Source organism: Anolis sagrei, chromosome 3, assembly GCF_037176765.1.
Source record: "Anolis sagrei isolate rAnoSag1 chromosome 3, rAnoSag1.mat, whole genome shotgun sequence".
Taxonomy (NCBI): domain Eukaryota; kingdom Metazoa; phylum Chordata; class Lepidosauria; order Squamata; family Dactyloidae; genus Anolis; species Anolis sagrei.
In genome coordinates this window covers 99393237-99404218 of record NC_090023.1, presented here as the reverse complement: position 1 = coordinate 99404218, position 10982 = coordinate 99393237, and positions in this window count along the sequence as shown.

Here is a 10982-nt window from a genome sequence, read left to right as displayed (position 1 = left end):
TGCAAAATCTTGTAGTACTGTTTTCAGTCTTTCAGTCAAAATAACAGTTTCATTAAGATTAAATAATGAAATTGGCCTTTAATTACCTCCCCCCCCTCCCCCCGAGTCTTGAACTTTTTTTCGTTGGTATTCCAGCTATATTGGCCTCAATCCAACAATCTGGTGTCTCCCCATTTTGCAAAATAGCATTCAGTATCTGGTGTAAAGTCAATACAAATTCACCACTACTAGTACCATGGAGGGCTTCCTACTCTGAATTTTTTCTCGATAATGGCAACTACTTGCAGTGTATTTCACCCTCTGTTTGCCTCACATTGTCTAACTGTTAATATAAAGATTATGGCAAGCTTTCTGTCACCTGTGGCTTTTGGGTTTGGTACAGAATACTTGTAAAGATATTAAGAGCAAGAACTTGGGCTCCAGTGGGATAACATCTGAGACAGCCCACTGGAAGGAGATCAGTACAGTTTCTTGTTCTGTATGTCAATAATGCTTTTGGGTGCTTTTATATTTGGATTGCTTGCTTGGTACATAGACAGCATGTTCCCAGGAGAGTGTGGGATCCCATTGCTTTGATATTTCCCTCAGCAGCAGTCTTACTGGCTTTGGTCAGGACACCCAAAGGCTGAGAAAACATCAACTGCAGATGACAAAGATCCAAAGAAGTAAGGCAGTGCGGACATGAAGGGTGAAGAAGAAGACATGAGCCAAAGCATGGCTACCGAGCTGGACAAGGGAAGGGACAAGACCGACAGCCAGAAGAAGAAGGTTGGTAAAGAAAACACAAAAGAAAAAAAAGTTCACCCAGCAGGGGAAGCCTGAAACAGAGGCAAAGGACAAAAATGGAATTGCTAATAAGGAGAGAGAGAAGTGAAAAGAAGCTTCAGAGAAGGATGTGGAATTGAGACTGCTATGATTGCCTTCGTGGATGATCATCTTAACACTGACAAAGGTGAGTGTATCCATGGTCATGCTTTTGGATCTCTCAGTGATGTTCAATACCATTGAACATGGTATCCTTCTGGACAAGAGGGGTGGGGGGGGGGGGTAGGGCAGTGTTGGAAATTGGGAGAGATTATCTGGAGACATGGGGCAGGGTGGATGATAATATCCAAATGTATTTCTCCATGCCTTCAAAAACAGCTTTAGTGAAAGATAGTGTCTCCTCTGAATGGATGCCTGGAGGAAGTAATGGGTTGGATGAGGAAAAGCAAATTAAAACTGAATCTGAAGAAGACACAGGTGCTTGACATTAAGGGTCCTAACTTGGGAATGGAGGTATCTCAGCGAGTTTGGATGGGGTTACACTCCCCTTGAAAGATTGTGTTTGCAGCTTGGTAGTACTCCTGGATTTTTGTCTCCAAATGTCAGCCTGGGGAGATACGACAGCCAGGAGTGCTTCCTACCGGCTTGAGCTGATATGTCAGCTGCAGGCATGTAGCCGGGGTGGGGGGTGGGGGTGGGGGTGGGGGTTGAGGGGCTTCAGCCCCCCACCCCGAAATTCTCATGGTGGTCCGAGAGAAGGCCTTACTGGTGCATTATTTAAACTGTTATGTTTATTCATATCATGATCTGATCACCATACTCAATATATCCCATATGCATGGGGGTATTGGGGTAACGATAGAAAAAGTTTGCTAGGGTAGACTCTCTTACTCAGACTCACCCCCCCCCCCCCCCAATCAAAATCCTGGCTACGGGCCTGGTCAGCTGCATTCCTTCCTAGAATCCAAGGACCTAAAGATGGTTGTGCATGTGCTTGTAATCTAAAGTTTGGACTTCTGCAATGCACTGAACATTGGGTTACCTCTGTTCCAAGTTCAGAAACTCCAGCCAGTTCAAAACATGGCAGCCAGTTTGGTCATGGGAGTAGGCATATTACACCTATACTGATCAACTGGCTGAACAATTCCCACACTGGCTACAAATTAATTTTGAATCAAAATACAAATTGTTGACTACAAATTTTAAAGCCCTACATGGTTTTGGTCCAGGTTTTCTACAGGATTGCTTTCTTCCATACCTAGGTCTTCTGGGAGACGCTTACTTCAACCAGCCAGAACATGATTGGCCGTTGTCACCTAGAGGACCATTTAACCGGCCTCCCCAAGACTGTGGAATGACTTGCTGAAAGAGCTCCAACAGCTAAATGAAGACATAACTGAAGACCTATCACTTTTGTTGTGCCTACCCAGTCAGTTTTAAACTATGATTTTAAAATTTCCTTTCTATTAATATCATATTTTAATCTTTCATCTATGTATTTTAATATAGATAGATGGATAAGAGAAATATAAAATATAAAAAATTATCTGCCTCTCCTCATGCCTCGAGCCATGAGGAGAGGCAGATAACAAATAAAAAATATTGTTATTATTATTATTTTACTGACACAAAAACACAGTATGTCACAGCAAACGAGATATATATGCAGGATTTCATATCACAAAATCACAAGTCGAACACTTCCCAAGCATCTAGGACTGTGTGATATATTATTATTAATATATTATTATTATTATTATTATTATTATTATTATTATTATTTGAAACACAATAAGATGAGTCCACAGCAGACACTCTGCTGGCTGTTGTATTGGATCACACGTTGGACACTTCCCAAGTGTCTAGGACCATATGATGTATTGGCGAATAATGCGTGCAGATCCCAGTAAGGTGACCTTCTGCAGCTGGCAGATGGTAATTTTGTCAGTGCCGATTGTGTTTAAGTGTAGGCCAAGGTCTTTAGGCACTGCACCCAGTGTGCCAATCACCACTGGGACCACCTTGACTGGCTTGTGCAGTTCGATCTTTAAATCCTCATATTGTGTCAGCTTTTCCAGTTGTTTCTCTTTAATCCTGTTGTCATCTGGGATTACAACATCAACAATCCATACTTTGTCATTATTATTATTATTACCTCTGCTGCAAACATTTTCCACATACAAGTCATATCAATTATTGTACATGTTTTTTGTTTTTTTTAGAAAAGTAAAACATATTCTACGATTACCATGCAGTTCACATTTGCAATTAGCATGAACCTGCAATAAATGATCAGGATTTCATGTTACACATTTTGGATAAATATTCAGATTGCTGATATCTCATCTAGACTATCTGAAGATCATTTCTGCCTATACGAACTTGTCTGAATTTTAAGATTTTCAAGCAAGGACTTTCTCACAGTTCCACCACCACCACAAGCATGTTTAGAGAGGACATGGGAGAGAATTTTCTCAGTGGCTATAAACGTCTCTCTCTCTCTCTCTTTCTCTCTCTCTCTTATGGGCGATTTGGTTGGTCCCATGTGTTCTCCTGATGGCAGGAAAAGACCTTTTTATTTAGGCAAGCCTTTGGTTCTTAATCATGTGGGAGAAGGGAATTTTCAATGCAGTGTACTGTGCTTTTATCTTCCCAATTATATCTTAGATATGTGTCAAAATGTTTGAACTATTCAGTGTTAATATCATTGGTTAATTATTAACTTTTGTATAAGAAATGTGAATGTAATACTGTTCTACAATTTTCAGAGAGTTAGATGAGGACACAGTTTGTAAGTACAGTGGGCCCTTGGTATCCACCGGGGTTGGTTCTAGGGTCTCTTGTGGATATCAAAACCCATGGATGCCATAGTCTCATTACATACAGTAGTAAAATTGCATCCCTTATATTAAATGCTAATATCAAGGTTGTTTTTTTTTTTGAGAGGGAGGGGAAGCAATATTTTCAAGTTATGCATATCCCTGGATACAGCCAACTGTGTAATGGGAAATGAACACTGATGATGGACTAAAACTATGATAACGAGAAGTCATGTATTGTAGTGGTGACCGTGTTGAACTATAATTTGGCAGAAACAGGTTCAAATTCTTATTAAGCCATGAAACAGATTGGATGACTTGGGGCTGGCCCATCACACTTAGCCTGATCTACTACACAGAGTTAAGGAGAAAGTGGAAATGAAGAGTTTTAGGGGCTGCCATGTCTTTTAAGGTCCAGACTTTCTCCTTTCCCAGCTAACCCTCTTGGCTGGGGAGGGGGCATGAAATGGCAGTCAATGAGATTGTGCTGTGTGGTTTAATCTCATTGGTTGATTGGGGATGACATGAGTGAAGACTGGTCAGGCTGGAAGATATAAAGGCACTTCTTGGGAACTCTTTCTTTTGGTTGCCTTCAGGGCATCCAGCCCAACTATCCTCTGTTCCTAATTTTTCTATATTGGGTAGTTGCTATGTACATTATCATTTTGTCACAACTTTGTGAGTGACTGGCATGGGTCCTTTGATCCTGGAATTAAAGTACCGGTTTGGAACTTGTAGTGTAAGAGAATGAGGCAGGTTTGGTCAGTCCTGGAAGGATGCCTTTACAGCACCACCTGGTGGCAGGGGGAGATGCTCAATAGGGGTCAAGATATCGCATGGTCACTTCCTTTGTCATCCCATGGGTTCTGGTTTCAGGCCAGAGTATTTGGGCTCATAGATCAACAGACAGTTTGGTCAATGCATGTATCTGGGATCCATGTTTTTGAGCCAACTCCATTTACAGCTGTAACTAATAGAGTTGTTGATATTATTGTCTAGTGATTTCTTTCTGTATGGAGTAACTAACTGATACATTGTTGAAGTTTGGCCTTATAAGGTAGAAATCTGTCCACAATTTGTATGCCAGAATATATGGAAATCCTAAAATATTACTGTATATGAATGGTACCATATTCCAGGGATCTACACTCAACAGTTGCTCTCAGTTTGTTGCCAGGACTTTCTAAAGAGTATATTGAGGGTTGAGGAAGAATCTGGCCATCCCTCTCATATGTTGCTGCCTCTTAGTTGTGTATCCAGCTGCTAAATTCCATTAAAGTGGAGTTAAAAATACATGAAATGTTTTTCTATTGCGTTGCCATGTAAACAGCTGCCACAGTTGCCATAGGGATATTGAGAGATTGTAAATTGGGTGGTACGTGGTACTTGGGAGGGCAAACAAGAGAAGAGGTGGCACTGGAATTGAAAGAGGCCAGTTACATGACATGCAGCATGATTCATCCTCCCAAGGCACAAGGCTCAGCATTCCCTCTCTGTCCAGGTCCCATTTTGCAATTCTGTAAAGTATTTCCTATTTAATCTTCCTCAATCCTAAAGACCAAGTAGCAAACAAAACCCCCTCAACCCCTACTTCAAGGATGTGCCTTTGGCCACTACTAGCCATCTTTTGCATGAGACCTTTGTGGACCAAAGGGGGAGCTTATTTGGTTAGATTCATCCACCAAATGGATTTTTTTCTATGTTTGTTATGTCATGCCTTATAACAAATAATAACCAAAAACAAAGGTACTTGCCCTTTCCCCCTTAAAACTGCCCACCCATACACATATACACACTTTCCTACCAAAGACACAGAACTACAAAGCTGTTTTTAACCCTGACAGCTAGCAATGTATGTATAATTTATCTGATCAGCTGGATGAACAATTCCCACACGGAGCAAACTTACATTGTTGAGAATTTTCTAGGTCTGAAAAAAATGTGTGTAAAGTAGTGTACACAAGAGAGGCATCAGCTAGATCAGCGCTTCTCAACCTGGGGGTCGGGACCCCTGAGGAGGTTGCAAGGGGGTGTCAGAGGGGTCTCCAAAGATTATCAGAAAACAGAGTATTTTCTGTTGGTCATGGGGGTTCTTTGTGGAAAGTTTGGCCCAATTCTTTCATTGGTGTGGTTCAGAATGCTCTTTGATTGTAGATGAACTATAAATTCCAGCAACTACAACTCTCAAATGTCAAGGTCTATTTTCCCCAAACTCCACCAGTGTTCACATTTGGCCATACTGAGTATTTGTCCCAAGTTTGGTACAGATCCATCATTATTTGAATCCACAGTGCTCTCTGGATGTAGGCGAACTACAACTCTAAAACTCAAGATCAATGCCCACCAAACCCTTCTAGTATTTTCTGTTGGTCATGGGAGTTCAGTGTGCCAGGTTTGGTTCAATTCCATCGTTGGTGGAGTTCAGAATGCCTTCAGATTGTAGGTGAACTATAAATCCCAGCAACTACAACTCCCAAATGACAAAATCAACCCCCAACCCCACCAGTATTTAAAATTGGGTGTATTGGGTAAAGTATTTGGTTCAGTGAATGTAAATACATCCTGCATGTCAGATATTTACATTACGATTCATAATAGTAGTAAAATTACAGTTATGAAATAGCAACTAAAATAATTTTATGGTTGGGGGTCACCACAACATGAGGAACTGTATTAAGTGGTCACGGCATTAGGAAGGTCTAGATAAATTCGCAATGGAAAAATCCATCTGCTTCTCAGCAGCCTGGAGTTTCCTATGAAGCTGAGTATTGGGCAGTTCAGAACAAAGTAGTACTTCCTTGCACAGCACATAGCTAAACAGATGCAGTGATAACCCCCAGCTTGGGTGGCTTTAGAAAATATTGTAGAAGATCATGCTGGAAAATGCTACAAATGTTGGCAAATTGTGGGTGTATACACATATCTATATAGCTATATATAGCTTTATATCTATATCTTGATCTATCTCCAGCATCTTCTTAAAACCAGTTGCTAGGGAAGATTACCAAGAGAGTGGTGTTTCAGTTGTGTTGTGTCTTGTTTGTGGACTTCTTTTAGGAGGTTGGATGCCTTATGTTAGAGGAAAACATGGGGGAGAGATAATCCTTTGGTCTGATCCATCCATACATTTCTGATCCCTATGTGATCCCTGTTTCCTTTTTATTCTAAAGCACTGCAGCGCCACACGATATCAAGAGATATCCTTCTTTCAGATTAGAAAAACTGCATTGGTTAGCACTTAGTAAACCTTTATTTCCAGAAACTTTAATCTTTTCTCGGCTATTGTTGAGTTTTGGATGCTCGTAAGCGTGGTAAGATCTATGCCAGCATTTAATAACATAAGGGGTGGGAGGCTAATCAAATAGTTTGGCAATACGCCCATATCGTCCAACTATGCCACTTTAGTCTCTCTTGCAGCTGTCTACCAAAAATAGAACCAGAATGGTTAGATACGGATCATATGCCATCCAGAAGTAGAATCATATGCAGACAAAAAATGTGAACAATGTTGACTTGGTATACATGCTACCCACCTTGGGGAGAAGTTGGGGGAGGGATGTGGAATTCAGATCAACTTGAATGGGCTTAATAATAATAATAATAATAATAATCAATAAACATTGACAAAATCACAATTTGTCAACTGCAAAAGGCCACCTTACTTGGATCTGCATGCATCATTTGAAAATACATTACACAGTCCTAGACGCTTGGGAAATGTTTGACTTGTGATTTTGTTATACAAAATCCAGCATATAGATCTCATTTGCTGTGACATACTGTGTTTTTGTGTCAGTAAAATAACAACAACAACAACAACAACAACAACAACAACAACTTTATTTTTATATCCTGCCACATCTCCCCAAGGGGCCTCAGGGTGGCTTATATGGGGACAAGCCCAAATCATAGATAAGACAACAACAATTAAAATTAGTCAAATAAAAGCAAGGCGAAACTTATTCCATTTCCTCTTTCATTCAATTCCTTCTTTTATTGCTGGATATTCCAAGGAAGTTGGAAGGGTGACACTTAGAACGGATGCAGTTTTCACCACTTTACATGCGATGGGTCAATGCTGTGGAATCATGGAAGCTGTAGTTTGATGAGCAATAGCACTCTTTGGCAGAGAAAACAGGACAAACTGTACAACTGCAACTTCCATGATTCCATAGCACTGTCATGGCAGCTAAAGTGATGTTGATGTGCATTAATTCTACAGTGTAGATCCAATCTACTTTGAACATTTAGAAGCTCTGACAACCCCAGGTATTCATGAAATACAATTTATTGTTATTTGTTTTTCAAGCCTCTTCCACACAGTTGAATAACATCCCACATTATCTGTTTTGAATTGGGATATATGTCAGTGTGGACTCGGATAACCCAGTTCAAAGCAGATATTGTGGGATTTTCTGCCTTGATAATCTGGATTATATGGCTGTGTGGAAGGGCCCTTAGTTCACACTAAATTCATTTGTACTTTTGCTACTTTTTAAAAGAAAACAGTTGTTTATGGACTCAGACCTGTTTGTATCCCAGATGGGAATCACATGGTACTGCAGATGGTGTCAGACTATAAGACCCAGCAGCCGTAGCCAACGCTAAGAAATGTTGGGAGCTGCAGTCCAGCATCTACATCTGGAGGGCTACCTGATTCCCCAATAAACCCGTTTACCTTCTAAGACGACACCTTGATTTCTAAAGGAGAGCCCTATCAAAATAGTGTAGTAAGCAATGTAAGCGATGTACACTAACTGAGCTATGTGAGATCAGATCTTTAACATACATCACAGCCATAGGAAAAAAAGAGTAATCATAGAGGGGTTCACTGAATTAAGTATGTATAACATTTTCCCATGGTGTAGGGAAAGGAATCAATTGGGAACATACCTTCAAGTGCTGCTGGTCTTAAAAGCCGACTTCCCAATTGGCAGAAATTTTATGCATTCCATTGGAAACAAGAAAAAAAAATCTTAGCAAAATATGAAGTAAAATAGGATGGAGGTAGATGTCATCTCTAGAATTATATTCAAGAAAAGACCTACCTTAGAATATTTATAGAGTATTAGAATGGCCAAGAGCCAGGATGGTATAATGGTATGATTATTAGGACTATGACTCTAGGGACCATGGTTCAAATTCCCACTTAGCCATGAAACCCACTGGGTGATCTCGGGCAAGCCAGACTCTCTATGCCTCAGAGGAAGGAGAATGGGAGATGCTGCTTCACCTTTCCCATGATTTATGCACTCCAAGTTTCTCTCATAAGCCTTTTTCCTCCTCAGAGGAAAATACAGAAGTTATTTTGTTACTGGAGGCTTCAATATTGCTTCCTTAAGTGTTTTTTTAAATTAAAGCATGAGAAAAAAAAAAAGCATAACCTTAGCTACCAGGGTAGCCAGATATTCATTTATCCTGTAATATATTTTTTTGCAATACAACCCAACAACTGTTAATGTTTTGTTTTTCTAAATGCTTTTATGTTGTTGTTTAACCTGCAAGGCATTTGATTTGAAATAACTTATGGGTTAGGCACTCCTTTTTCATATTATGAAGCCCATATGAATTTTCTGTAGTACGTTAGAAGAAAGAAATTGCAGGATTCACCCTTTGGAAGTGTAATGCTAAATAATTGTTAACACCACATGTTAGGAGCATTGAACTCACAGCAACACAATCTTCCATCCACAAGGAGGTAATTTTTAAATTACTTATACATTTAAATTCACCATTCCACACTAACTCAAGGGAACTGAGGTTAGTTTAAAACAAAGGTGATACACTTGGAACTTGACCTACAACTGAACTTTCATACCCTATACCATTGTATTATATGACTCCAGAAACTTCTGTGTAAAGATATGTATATATGCTTGAATAACACAATATGTTTTTCAAGAATATTACTAATTGTGTGCTGTCCTTGTTAATTAAATTATTTTGTATTTTTACTGTAGCCTCTGATGAAAGTCACCTTTGTTAGTGGCCAAAATACAGTGGTTTCCAGAAACCAATAAAGCAAGTGACCACTTATCAGTGCATTGAGCTTTGTTTCCTGATTTTCTTTGACAGACATGATGCTACACATCGACACTGTAGAATGCATACGGTTTGACTCCATGGTTCAATGCTATGGAATCCTGAGAGTCGTAGTTTCACAAGGTCTTTAGCCTTTCCTGCCAAAAAGTGCTGATGCCTCACCAGAATTCAACTCCCAGGATTCTTCCATTATGCGGGTGGAGGCCACCAGGGGATGCTAGAGAGAGAAGGATAGTCCATTTCATGGGGGTTGAGGAGTTAAGCCATTTCCCCTTGTCCCCCCCCCCCCCAAAGTCATGTCCCTGTCGTGGAAACAACCCTAATTTATGATATGGGAAAGTGGGAAGGGAAATAACCATCACAAATGGGGGAAATTGTTTTCCTCCTTCAACTTCCCCCCTGTAAAATGGACTATCCTTCTCTCTGTAGCACCCACTGGTGGCCTCTGCCCAGATAATGGAACAGTGCCCCATGGCATTGAGCAATGATAGTTAAAGCAGTGTCAAACTGCATTCATTCTACAGTGTAGATGCACCCGAAGATAGTCAATGTGGCGTAGTAATTAAGACCAAGATTATGGCTAGGTTCTTCTTAGAATTAAAGAGTCGGAAGAGACCACAAGGGCCATCTAGTCCAACTTTCTGCCATGGAGGAATACACAATCACAGTTTAAATACTTTCAGAGACTGAGATTCCCATCCAAGGCAGTGGAATCCACTGTTGAACATCTCTTAACATCAGGAAGGTCTTCCTAAACATTTCCTAAATATGGAATCAACCATTTTTCTTGCAATTTAAATACATTGCTATATGTCCTCAATCTCTAGAGCGGCAGAAAACAACCCTGCTCTCTCCTCAGTGTGACATAGTGGTCAAAGGTGCTTGCACTGAGCTCCCGAAAGCAGCCCCAAGCCTGCCAAATCTGGTGAGTGGCCTGGCTGTATTTTGCTAAAATACACCCAAATGAAGGGAGAAAGAAGGAAAGCACCATGCTTTTGCCTGCCTGAAGGAGCAGAGGTACTTCTCTGTTGGTGGGAAGAAAGGGTTCGGAACCCAGAAACGGGGCTGCCTTTGGGAGCTTGAGACAGGCAACTTGTGCTCCCAAATGCGAGCCCTTCCCTTCAGTTACTCTTCTCTCCATGGAGAACAGCAAATGCCCTACTTTCATTCCAAACGCAAACATAGAGCATTTCCTATTACCCATGGTTCTGTGTATCCCAACAATATCATGGAATGTATACCCCGCAGATAAGGCAGATTTGTTTTCTGTTTGTACAAAACAATATTCGATACTTCTAGTTTATATACTCCACTCAGCAACCAAAGGCAATAAAAACAATAAATTACAAAACACAA